The sequence below is a fragment of the Rutidosis leptorrhynchoides genome, chromosome 8, assembly GCF_046630445.1.
Source record: "Rutidosis leptorrhynchoides isolate AG116_Rl617_1_P2 chromosome 8, CSIRO_AGI_Rlap_v1, whole genome shotgun sequence".
NCBI lineage: Eukaryota > Viridiplantae > Streptophyta > Magnoliopsida > Asterales > Asteraceae > Rutidosis > Rutidosis leptorrhynchoides.
This window is the reverse complement of record NC_092340.1, coordinates 182011921-182026430: the sequence shown is the minus strand read 5'-3', so window position 1 is coordinate 182026430 and position 14510 is coordinate 182011921. Positions and strand designations below refer to the sequence as shown.

Sequence of the window (14510 nt, the reverse complement as noted above, 5' to 3'; positions counted from 1 at the left end):
ATCCTCGGAATGAGAATGTTAATATGGTGTCAACGAATTCTGAAAAACCAGCATCAGAAGATGGGAAGGTTTTAGATGAGAGTAACAATGAAGAAGTTACACCACCACCACCCGAGTATGTAAAGCCAGTGGTGGCACCATACAAACCACCCATCCCGTTTCCAAGAAAAGGAGTTGAGTATGAGCAAGTGATAGGTAATAAAGATTGTGATACCTCTGGAAAGAAGAAGAAGAAAAAGAATAAGAAAGTACAAGAAACAAAAGCCGTAGAAGTAAACCCGGTGAATACAGTTCCACCAAAACCTCCACCTAGGGTAGGTGATCCGGGTGAATTTATTGTTCCTTGTCTACTTAGTGATTGTGTCATGTATGATGCACTAGCAGATTTAGGTGCAAGTGTAAGTGTTATGCCTCTTTCCTTATATAAGAGATTAGGTGTAGGTAAGTTAAGTCCAACGGATATGAGTGTTCGACTCTTTGATCAAACCATTAAGCACCCAGTTGGAATTGCTGACAACCTACCCGTTCAAGTAGGCAATTTAACCTTTCTAGTCGAATTTATTGTCATTGACATAGAAGAGGACCCAAACATTCCTCTAATTTTAGGTCGGCCATTCTTAGCGTCCACCGGGGCGTTATTTGATGTAGGAAATGGAAGAATGACACTTAAAAGTGGTAACAAATCTATCACCTTTATGATTCGAAAGTCTAAATCTCCACCAACTAAAACCGTTGAACCAGTAAAAACGATTGGTAATAACCATGTTGTTTTACCAACTCCAACGGTAGTGCTTAGCAATAATAAAACGCCTAAGTGTGGGGAAAATGAAGTAAAATCTAATGATGACTTGATAATAAAGAACCCCATTGTTGATACGAAATTAAATGACCCCGTTATTAACAGTTCAATGAAGAAACTTTTTAAACGGGCTATCGATGCTAGAAGTAAGGGGAACTTTAAGTTATGTAACCGGTTAGTATCCAATCTGTCGCCTAAAGAAAAGGCGAAACTAGTTGAATTTTGGGATATTACGGAAGAAGCCGGGCACTGGCTTAAAGAAAAAGTCACAGATAGGCAAGTTGATTATGGACCAAAAGAAATTGACGATGAAGTTAATCACAATTTCGACACCACAGCTACCTAAGTGTGGGGAGATTCAAATGTTCTAAGAAAATGTTATCTAGAGTTAGTTGTTCTGTTCTCGTGTAGTTCCGAGAATGGAATCCGATTGGTCTTTTCCGCTAGCAGACACTAAAGAACTAGTTTTCTCCCCCCATTCTGAATTTTTGTTTTTTTTAGGTTTTATATGAAATTAATATGCTTTTAAGTTTTGTGTGATATTTAAAAACAAAATTTACTTTATTTCATTAAGTTGAAAAAAAAAAAAAATGATTTATAAAATTCGTCGTAAGTTGAAGACTAGGTCATAGAGCCGAAATTACTTTACCCGAGGGCGGGGCGACAAATTTTGTTATCATTATTTTTAATTTTATTGATTTAAAGTATGCCAAAAATATTATACTTTATAAATTTTTGAAAAGTGGGGTTATAAACCAAACTTCAAAAAATATATATATATATATATATATATATATATATATATATATATATGTTTGTATTTTATCTTATGTACAAAACAGGGTAGAACAACGCACTTTCAAAGACTAACATTAAGTTCAGCAATAGCTACTGATTTTGACGACAAGAAGCAAAATATCAAATGTGATATAAAATAATATGCTTACAAACTGGGTATTTTTAATCACTTTTCTACACTAATCACCCTCATGAATTTATAATTATAGTCTGATTTCATGCAAATGAGGGCATTGCATGATCTCAAGTGTGGGGAAGGGTTATAAATTCTCTCGGGTTTGCACTTAGTTTATTTGTCAAATTTTGTGAAAATTTGAAAAATTTTCAACTAAATGAATTTAAAATCATGTTTATACATATTTATGAACGGTGAAAACTAGGTGATAATACCGAAATTATCGTTACCTCGAAAAGGACATAAATTGAGAAACACCCTAAAACGCTTGAATTCATTTAAAATGAAATAAAAGAAAATAAAAAGGCAAAGAAAGAAACTAAGTGTGGGAAGAATGTACCAAGTTATTCAATTTAAAACATATATCACATATTTTTGTACAAGATTATTGCAGGTACTTTTGCTTTGGACGATACTAATCAGTTTTACCCGGTTTACTGTAATACATTTGAAAGAAAGATGGATCTACACGATGAATCAATTCCATCATTAAAAGGAAGTAAAGTCTTCCGAAAAAGACACGCGCTTCTTGATTTAGGTCAAGAAGTTGTCGTCCAGACCAGCTGTAGGTTGACGAAAAACCTAGAAAAGTCATCACTAAAATCAGCAGGAAATCCACGGACCTCAGCATCAAACAGGGTCGCCAAGTGGTCAGACTTATCCTAACCATGAGAGGGTCTGTCTTGTAAAATGGGGAGGGCACCGTGCAAATTAGCTTGATAAGACTAATGAATCAGATCCCCAGAAAGGATAATCTCCTTAAAGATCAAAAATCAGCTTTTAAGCCTGATATTACTCAATCCTTGAGATTGACCTTAAAGATTGAGAATTCAAACTCATGGAATTCAATGATATCTAAACTCGAGCTTGAACGAGAAAATATTTTGATCAAAAATACAAACCGATTTGTTTTCTGAAAATCCATTTTCAATGCGTTCATTACCATTGAACGTAAAATCCTAGGAATTCACCTGGAATTCATTAGGTCACCTGAACCAAATCGGGTGTCAACCGTAAGAACGGTGGTTGCATAGCATGGTCAGAGACAGGACCTTGTGCCAGACCGAAAAATCATAGGATGATCTTTACTATCGCTCCTACCAAGGATAGTTCTAGCATCCGACACGTTAAAAGACCATAATCATCTGCATGTCACGGGACATTGCCTTAACAGTTTCTTGTTCATCGCTTTCCTTTACAACCGGACGGTAGTTTGCCGAAAGGTAATATACGGAACACGTAAACTGGATGTGTGCTTTCCGATACCGGGATAGCAGTGGATTACACAAACCTAAATGTTTTTAGCCAAAATATTGATCCACAAATATATTTTGCAACACCAATGGTGGATCAAATCAGAAAACTTATCTAGGGTAAAATCTAGCTTGAATTTTCAAAAGATCAAATGTTTTCATAAAGATCCAATTTCCTTAAAGGATCTAAATTTTTATAGTCATGTGGGACTGTAAACCGCCTTTCAAATGTGCACTTTGCTTTGGAAACCGAAAGTAAATCGGCTATTTGATTGCAAGTGTCGTTGACCTAAACCCGAGGCAACTGTGGATGACACACCCACCTTTAACCATCATTACTGTCATTGTTTATACCGCTATATCAAAATCACTGATGTACAAAATGTGATGAATAAAAAAGTGATTCATGTATGTTTTTATTTCAAGTTCTGTATTGCTTGAGGACAAGCAACGCTCAAGTGTGGGGATATTTGATAGTGCTCCAAATGAACATATATTTTGTAGCAATATCGTTCCAATATGTAAAGTTTTTAAATGTAATTTCCTTATTTTTAGTTGTAATAGTTAAATAAATAAGTGCGAAGACGAAAGACGCAAATCGCTCGAAAATGAAGATTTAAAGACAAAAACGAAGATTTGAAAGACCAAAACATCCAAAAAGCTCAAATGTACAAGATACAATTCAAAAGGTTCAATTTATTGATGAGAAACGTCTAAAAATGACAAGAGTACAAGTTACAAAACGCAAAGTACAAGATATTAAATTATACGAAAGGACGTTCGAAAATCCGGAACCAGGACATGAACCAACTCTCAACGCTCGACGCAACGGTGTAAAAATTACGAGTCAACTATGCACAAGAATAAAATATAATATTTAAATAATTCATAATAAGAATAATATTAAATAATAAAAAGTTGTTAATTGAGCATAGTTCAGGGGTCGTAAATGAAAATTTCAATTCTAATTTGCCTATAAGAAGAACCGATGTATTACGATGAACGGGGAGGAAGATTTTTCTTTCGATCTTTTTTTTTCTTCTATCTTTTTCTTATTTTCCTATCTATCAATATCTATATTCTATATCTCTATCATAATGTTAACTTAATAAGATATAACAATAATCTTAATTTTAATTTTAAATTATGATAATAATAAGATTTATGATAGAGATCGTTTGAGTGTGTAAGTCGAAACTCTGTCCGTGTAACGCTACGCTATTTTTAATCATTGTAAGTTATGTTCAACCTTTTTACATTAATGTCTCGTAGCTAAGTCGTTATTATGCTTATTTAAAATGAAGTAATCATGATGTTGGGCTAATTACTAAAATTGGGTAATTGGGCTTTGTACCATAATTGGGGTTTGAACAAAAGAACGACACTTGTGGAAATTGAACTATGGGCTATTAATAGATGGGGGGTATTGTCTAATTGAGTGACAACTCATTGGAGTCTGTCGAACCTATCTTCAAATTAATTAACCTAATAATTAATAATGATTATGGTTGTCCTATTTAGTGATGTTCATATGGAATCTGTTATAATCATTTAATTAATCAATTGGGTTGGGTAATTGATTATTCATTCTGATCAAGTGGATGAATTAATATTCATAAACTAATTAAAACAGGGGTGGATTACATACAGTGATAACTGGTGTAATTGTTGACAGAAGTGATAACTGCGTCACAGTTTAAATCCTTAATCAGTTGGAATATTTGACTTCGGGTATAAGGGTAATTTGACGAGGATACTCGCACTTTATATTTATGACCGATGGACTATTATGGACAAAAACCAGATAGACGTATCAAATAAACCAGGACAAAGGACAATTAACCCATGGTAATAAATTAAAATCAACACGTCAAACATCATGATTACGGAAGTTTAAATAAGCATAATTCTTTTATTATATTTCTCATCGTATCTTTATTTACTGTCATTTTATTACTCGCAATTTTATTTTCTGTCATTTTATTTATCGCAATTTATTTTACGCACTTTAATTTTTGTCATTTATTTTTACGCTTAAAATCGATAAACCGGTCATTAAACGGTAAAACCCCCATTTTATAATAATACTACTACTTATTTATATATATATTTTTACAAATAAACTTAATAATATAGCGTTAACTTCACCAGCTCCCTGTGGAACGAACCGGACTTACTAAAAACTACACTACTCTACGATTAGGTACACTGCCTATAGTGTTGTAGCAAGGTTTAGGTATATCCCATCCGTAAATTAATAAAACTTGTGTCATATTTTGTAGTATTTTGTATTAAAAATTTAATACTATTTCGTACCCTCACGCTACATCATCAGCACACAACAATTAATAAGGCATGTTTGCATCGAAAACGAAAGTACCTGAAGCAGTATCGCTGGACTTCTATGCTTCACTACCCATCAAGTAGTCTCGCTCTAATCTCTTAACCCGATCAGCAAATGATTCGGAACACTCCGACCTTTTGTGTCCCTTCGCCTGGCATATAAAGCACTTGATCATGCTCACGGGTACACCCGTACAATCCCGTGCCAAATGGCCTCACTACAGACAATGATAACATGTAGGCACGAAACCCCGTAACGTCTTAGGCTGATTTCTAGCCCGATCGGGACACTCAGACCTTTGGTTCCCTTCCTTCCGACAATAAAAACATACAGTTTTGCCCGACGGACATTCACAAGACTTATGTCACCATTGCCCATAATTGTAGCACTTCAACCCACCGGAGCCCGACGCTCCCTTCTTCATGCTACTAGTTGCCTCAATTACACCTCTACTTTGATCAATAAACAATTCGGGACACTCCGACCTTCAGTGCCCCTCTTTATGATAATGGTAGCACATTCCGTTATCACTCCTCAGCAAAGTGCACTCCCATATCTTATGGCCCCTAACACCACAATTGAAACATTTAGATGTGTAACCTCCCTTACTCTTCTTTTTCACATTCCTGACGCCTTCAGACGTACCTCTCTTCCTATTTCCAGGAGCACCATGTGGGTCTATCCTTGCAAGTACTTCTTCTTCACCACTACCTTGAGGTTTGGAGAACCTCTTCTCAAACTCTTCCCTTACAACCTTAGTCACTTGGTCTCGGACCATCTCGGTTACTCGTCCTTCGATTGACTCCTTGACTACTTGACTAACTCCATTGGCGAAACCCGAGACACATTGTTCAATCGCGGCTTCAATCATTACCGTTAACTCGTTCTTCCTTTCATGAGTAGGCTCTTCCGTTCCGTACCCATCTTCCGTCTTCATTCTTAAGAAATGAAATAGTTTAAACAACGAAACAAAAAGACATAACACGTATGTATATATATATATATACATATACACCACACTACCCCATCTTGCTCAACAATCATCGTACATCGCTTGTTTGACACGATTTGCACCCGTAACAATGGTACCTAGTCATTGCTACGCTAGCACGTCGCATTAACTCGTTAGTACAACGTTTATCTGGCTTAATGATTTTAACTACAAAACAAAACAATTAGCGCAAGGTTAGTTCACATAAACCGATGCACTAACAATTCCCGATCCGACCCGAAGTCCTACAAGTCTCGCATAAAGCGCACACACAATAAAGTCTAAGTCTAGGCACCTATCTCAAGTCACCTAAATCCCTTATACCATGCTCTGATACCACTTGAAACAACCCTTCCCGTGTTCCATACGATAAAAATATTATTTTTTAATACGCATTTACGCGCTAATTAAATATGTAAACCATTCCACACGTTTCGTTAAAACATACAACAAGTTTAGTGTTTACAAAAGGCACGAGGCCATTAATAAATGTGATACAAGTTTGACCTATCCAAAAACGATAGTTTTAATCCAAACAACACTTCGAGCATGGTTTAGGGCTAAACTACCCAAAACGCTAGGCCAACTTCCAAAAGCTCCAACGAAACATTATCAAAGGACACCTAGTGCCCAACAATCCCTTTTCCCCTATCCGCACCTGCATCTAAAAAGATAAACAACGAGAGGGGTAAGCTAATAGCTTAGTGAATGCAATAATTATACATATTCATATATAACCTACTTACTTGCAATCACTTACACAATACCGTTTACAAGCTAGCAATTCGATAATCATGCAAACATCATGCATAAACTAGTATCTACAATTCACAAGAAGCTAGCAACCACAATAGCATATAGTTCACAATTTAATTATGCTAGATACGAATTCACACAACCATGGTTAACCAATCGTACAAGGGAACGGTACTCGTAAAAGTCCGTCGGAGTTCATAACATCCATTAGTGTTACTAAAACACCGCGTAATCACTAATCCCCCGGGTGATGTCTTGAACACCGCGACTAACTCACCCCCATGATAATGTGGCATCTTGAACACCGCGACGATTCCACATGTCAATCAAAACAATGAGTGGTGCCTTGAACACCGCGGCATCCACTCCCATGACAATGTGGTGTATTAAACACCGCGACAATACCACATGTCAATCAAACAATGAGTAGTGTCTTGAACACCGCGACAATACTACTCGTTACTTAGAATGTGGTGTCTTGAACACCGCGACAATGCCACATTCATACTACACAAATAAATACATTATATACGTACACGCATAATTATTCCACTCACCTTAATACAAGGATGATGATTATGCACTTCCGAACTTCAAAGCAATGTACCTAATACATTAAGTACACTTTCAATACACAACTAGTGGAGCTAACCACATTGCTTACACTTGAGTATTTTATGACCCAATTCGCATTAAATAACCCAACTACACAAAAACTGCCCATAAATGGCCAAGACACGTATTAAATCACTAAAGCTATTGATTTAAAGTCTACTAACGCAAACTTAGGGTAATTCATACCCATTTCGCCCAAACTAGGTCAACATTACTCTTTCGACCCATTTTAAATACTTAAACTTACAATTTTAGTCAAACATGACCCATTTACAATTCCTCCTTCAATTACAAGTCTATTAGTGACTAAAAACACCATTTAAAACTTTCAATCTCAAATCATAAGACCAAACCCTAGATTATAGCTATTTAGGGTTTCCTTTCATCAACATAACCAAAATCCACCCATATTACCCCCAAATGGGTCTTACAAGTTCCAAATGAACCAAACCCTAGCATAAACTAATTAAAACTCAAAACAGGGAATTAAGACTTACCAACACTATCCACTTGTAGCTAAGAACAAGGAGAACAACTTTAATTCTTGCTCCAAAGATCAACTCTCAATTCTTCATTCACAAATCTCACTTGAATTTAAATGGGTTTTTATGTTTGAGAGTAAAATGGAGGAAGAAAATAGAAAAGAAATGAGAAAAATGGATAAGTGGTGGAGATTAAATGCTCCCATCAGCTCTATACGTCAAATTACCAATTTACCCCTTAAAATCACTTAAAATGAGCTAAATCCGAAATCAGTTCAGCAGAACTGCAGCGGCGCGGCGCCATTTGTCGCGGCGCGAAACATAAAGGAAAAAACTGACCCTCCTTAGCATGCTTACTGACTTCGTTTTGCTTGAGATGCCGCGGCGCGGCTGAGGTCATCGCGGCGCGACAATACAAAGATATTTTGACCTGTTTAACAGGCCTCCTGACCTTGATTTCAGTTGAATACCGCGGTGCGACCAGGACTTCTGCGGCGCGGCAAAGGCCTGCGCCTGATCGTTTTCTCGACAACAAATTTAACGATTAAATATTTGGCTTGTACGCCCCTTCCTCGCTTCCTACATATGTCTAAACTTCACATTTACGTCTCACATGACTTAGCACCATAAAAAAACCCATGTATAAACTTCCACATGCATGCATTCTCAAGTATATATATATATTTGTATCTATACATATACATATACATTCACGCATAAACTAACGAGGTATAAACGTACTACGATTAAGTATGTACCTTTAAATATGTATGGGAAAAACGGGATGTTACAATTTCAAAGTTGGATGTATACAATAAAAATTTGGTGAAAGTTCAATGCATTTTCATATACTTTTCCCTAATATATAATAAAAATGAAAATATTTAAGTTAAATTTAGAAAGAAAACATCTAAATATGATAATTGAGTTGGGGGGAATTAATAAGTGGTTTTTTATGTGATTATAGTAATCCTTCAAAAGTAACAGGTAAGTTCGGGCCGGTCCAACTGAGACCCCACAATCAATGTGACCCTATCGAGCGGATCGTATAACCCGATCTCTCACTTTTTAAACCGGTCAAACCGGCAATCTTGACCCGATTATAATGACGTCATTGAATAAACCACGTTGCATCTATGACTTCGAGAGTCACATATGCTTGTCCACCATTACATAATTTACAGATCGCTCATCACTCCTTTACTTTATCCCCAATCTATCTACCTGCTTAAAAAAACCCAATTTCACAATCGAATCAATATGGCGTTAGAATGGGTGGTGCTAGGTTACGCAGCGGCAGCATAAGCCGTAATGATCATACTTCTAACTCTTCCAAGCCTCAATTCACTCCACAAAGGTCTAATTTCCGTCATGACTAGTCTCCTTAAACCCTTCCTTTCAGTCGTACCATTTTGTTTGTTTCTATTAGCAGACATTTACTGGAAATACGCAACTAGACCTAGCTGTGAATCGCAAACGTGTTTTCCTTCTGAACACTTACGTCATCAGAAATCAATCATGAAGAGTCAACGTAACGCTTTGCTTATTGTTGCTGCACTTATGTTTTATTGGATCTTGTACTCTGTTACGAAGCTCGTTGTTCATGTTGATCAGCTTAATCAACGAATTGAGAAGTTGAAGAATAAGGAGTGTTGGACGGTAGTCCAAAATTATTGACAATCATTTATGTTGAATACTATTTGCATGGAATGCATATGTTTAACTATTTGGTAATAGTTGGTAGCCTACTTTTGAAGAAGAAAATTGATTATTGTATACGTATGTTTACATGCACATGAAGATTTCAAAGTCAAAGCTACAAGGTAGGCTAAAAGGTTTTCACATGTCAAGTTAGTGTAGCATGTACGCATATATTTTCAAGTATAAATATGTACTCTTGCATAAGGTGAAACACATCCAAGAAACGATCAAGTGATCCACAGAGAGAGGATCAAGTATCACAAATGAGAGAAAAACGTAGTTGATAGGGTTTATCAACATAGTGTGTTTATTTGTGAAGATATCACAAAGTAGATAGGGAGTTGATCAGTAACATCAACGGGAACCTTTCTTTGTGAGGTTGAGAGTTTTATTCTTGTAAGGAGTGTAAAAGAGTGTACGGGAAACTTAGATTTTATACTAAAATCTAAGGGGCTTGGGTTTGGGTTTAACTCATAGTGTATTTTTTCTTGTACTAGGTTCTCTTATATTATAAGAATAAAGGAGACTCTTGGGGTGGACGTAGGCAGGGTTTGCCGAACCACATTAAATCGTCATGTTATCAGTTACTTTATTTGCTTTCTATTATTTCTCGCAAGTTTGTCTCAAACAAATTATATCCTCGCTTCCGCTGGGGTAGGTGCGTCAGGCAAAATGTCATAACAAGTAGTATCAGAGCATCCAGGTGTTTCTGATAGTTTTTTGTTTGGAGATGGCGAGAAACGGTGGTATGCAATTTAAGGTGGAGCCATTTGAGATGCCAGATGACGATTGGTATATTATTGAACACATGGATGTGTTTAATGGTCTGGTTAATCAACTTGAATAAGTTGAGGTTTAAAGGAGGAAGAAGATAAGACCCTTATTCTTCTTGCCTCTCTTCCCAGTTCACAGGATAAGAGACGAAGATCCGATGACCGTTTTGAGCATGGGTTTGCTATGGTTGGTCATGGAAGGGGAAGGTTTGCCGAGAAGAGATCTAGTGATAACTGTAGGTCTAGATCATGAGATGGCGTGAAGGGTATCCAGTGCTTCAAATTGTGACGACCCAGAAATTTCCGACCAAATTTACAATTAATCTTTATATGTTTCCGACACGATAAGCAAAGTCTGTAATGTTGAGTCTTAAAATTTTTGAACTGTTTCATATAATCGTTTGACCTTCGACCATTCCCGACGATTCACGAACAACTATTTATAAATAGATATGTGTGTGTGTGTGTATATATATATATATATATATATATATATATATATATATATATATAATAACTGGAAATATAATTTAAAATAGTATATGAGTTAATTAATTATGTAAATAAAATAATATATGATTTTATTAATAAAATAAATCTATATATAAATAAAGTATATTAAAAATATATTTTGTTATTTCGAATCTATTTAGTAAATGACAGTAACACTCTATGGTCATTCGATCGATATTAAGCAAGTTAAATTCGAACTTATATGAATTTAAAATAAACGGTGATTCGAAAATAAGTTCTACAAAATTCTAGGCTTACTAAAAATGTATTTAGGATCTAGTTATTAAATTTTAAAACTTTTTATATTTTACCCAGAATTGAGAGGGACAATTGATGTAATTTTTATTTAATAAATTAATGATTGAATTTTATACCATAATGACCAAAATAAATAAAACTATTTAATTTAAAAATTTAGGATTTTTCTGAACACTTTTATCCGCCACTGATTTAACAACGGACTACGATATAACACTCCGTGAACTGTCGGTATAAATAAACAAATTAGAGGGCTGCTAATATATTTTACACATTTCACTTATTATATATTATTTTAACTTTCTGTCACCCACTAGAGCCACTTGTTTGCTAGTAGAATTTCTTCACTTTACATATGCATATATAGGAACACATACATACGTACATAATCAATCACTTTTAGTGATTTATTCTCAATCACCCTCATCAAATAATTCATCGCCTTCAAACTATAACAAACCCAGAACTATTACTACTCAAGAACACCATCACCTATATGCTATCGATTTTTGTTTCCAGTTTGTAATTTGAACGAGACTCACATACAACCCAAACAACATAAACCACTGATTAACAACTGATAGTGCTCCAAATAAACATATATTTAGGCACAATATCCTTCCAATATGTAAAGCTTTTAGTTGCAATTGTTCTATTTTTATGTAATATTCGTTTAAATAAATAAGTGCGAAGACAAAAGAAGAAAATGACGATTTGAAGACGCAAATGACCAAAAAGCTCAAATGAACAAGATATAATTCAAGTGATTCCATTTATTAATAAGAAACGTCTAAAAATGACAAGAGTACGAGTTGCGGAATGCAAAGTACAAGATATCTCCGCGTACGAAAGGACGTTCGAAAATCCGGAACCGGGACCTGAGCCAACTATCAACGCGCGACGCAACGGAGCTAAAATTACAAGTCAACTATGCACAATAATATAATATAATATATATATAATTAATATAAATTATATATATTATATATATATATATATATATATATATATATATATATATATAAATAAAACGTCGGCAAGAAGAAAACAAAAGTAGGTGGCCTGATACAGGTGGCCATGCGATCGCATGGCCTGGCTGCCTTAATCCCATGCGATCGCATGGCAGGGAAAAGGTGGCCAGGTCCTATAAATTCGCCAGTTTTCTGCGAGTTTGAAACACCTTTTCTTCTTTCTTTCTCTTTACATGTAATATATATATTTATAATTTTAATTTTAATTTTAATTTAAGTTAATAATAATAAGGTTATTGTAAGAATGTTTTACGAGTTTTAAGTCAAAATTTTGTCCGTGCAACACTACGCGATTAATCACCACTGTAAGCTATGTTCTTCCTTTTTAATTTAATGTCTCGTAAGTAAGTTATTATTATGCTTATTTGAGCCCAAGTAATCGTGATGTTAGACTAAATATTAAAACGGGGTTATTAGATTTTGTACCATAATTTGGGTTTGGACAAAAGACCGACACTTGTGAATATTGGACTATGGACTATTAATAGATAGGGGGTATTGTCTAATAACGAATGACAACTCGCTGGAATCTGTCGAACCTATCTTAAAATTAGTTAATCTAATAATTATTAAATGATTATGAATGTTCTATTTAGTGACGTTTATACGACATCTGTTACAATCATTTAATTTAATCAATTGGATTGGGTAATTTATTATTCATTATGGCCAAGTGAATAAATTAATGTATTATGGACTAATTAAAACAGGGGTGGATTACATACAATGGTAATTGGTGTAATTGTTAACAAAGTATTAAAACCTTGAATTACATGCAGTCGATAACCTGGTGTAATTATTAACAAAGTATTAAGACCTTGTTACAGTTCAAGTCCCTAATTAGTTGAAATATTTGACTTCAGAAATAAGGTTAATTTGACGAGCATTTTATAATTATGACCGATGGACTATTATGGACAAAAACTAGATAGGTATCAAATAAACCAGGACAAAGGACAATTAACCCAAGAGCAATAAATTAAAATCAAAACGTCAAACATCACGATTACGGAAGTTTAAATAAGCATAATTGTTTTATTTTATATCTCATCATACTTTTATTTACTGTCATTTATTTATTGTCATTTTAAATATTGTTATTTATTTTACGCATTTTGATTATCGTCATTTATCTTTACGTTTAAAATATAAAATCGACAAACCGGTCATTAAACGGTAAAAACCCCCCTTTATATAATATTATTACTACACCTATATATATATATATATATATATATATTATAAATATAGTTGTTAAAAATATAGCGTTAAACTCAGGTAGCTCCCTGTGAAATGAACCGGACTTACTAAAAACTACACTACTCTACGATTAGGTATACTGCCTATAGTGTTATAGCAAGGTTTAGGTATATCCACTCTATAAATAAATAAATAACTTGTGTAAAATTGTATCGTTTTTAATAGTATTTGGTAGTAAAAATAATAACTATTTCGTATACACCTCGCATAACACCAAGTATTTTTGGCGCCGCTGCCGGGGAACCGGCGAAACGCTATATTTTTACGCTATATTTTAGTAAAACTATATTTTTGTAAAAATATATTATTTCTTATTTCATAAAAATATTTTGTAATTATAATAAGTATTAAAAATAAAAAATAAATATATATATATATATATATATATATATATATATATATATATATATATATATATATATATATATATATATATATATATATATATATATATATATATATATATATATATTTAAGACTTTATTTATATAATTAAAAAGTATTTTTATTTTTAGATTTTAAAATATAAGTTTATTCTAAATTTTATAAATATTTTGTAATATTTTAAAAAAAACAAATAAATAAATAAATATTTAATAAATAGGAAACTGGGTCGAGCCTGATCAAAGCCTGAATGTTTTCTGGATTCTTGGGCCATGCGATCGCATGAGCCAGAAGCCCAATACCCATGCGATCGCATGGCTCTGTCTGACACGCCTGAAACCTTGCTGGTACGGATTAGGGTTAAGATTTATTAATTA

The 14510-nt window shown here is 34.2% G+C and overlaps 1 pseudogene; it reads left to right on the top strand.

Moving 5' to 3' along the window:
- The first annotated feature begins 9473 nt into the window (after positions 1–9473).
- On the top strand, positions 9474–10761 carry LOC139863961 (uncharacterized; annotated as a pseudogene).
- Positions 10762–14510: the final 3749 nt, after the last annotated feature.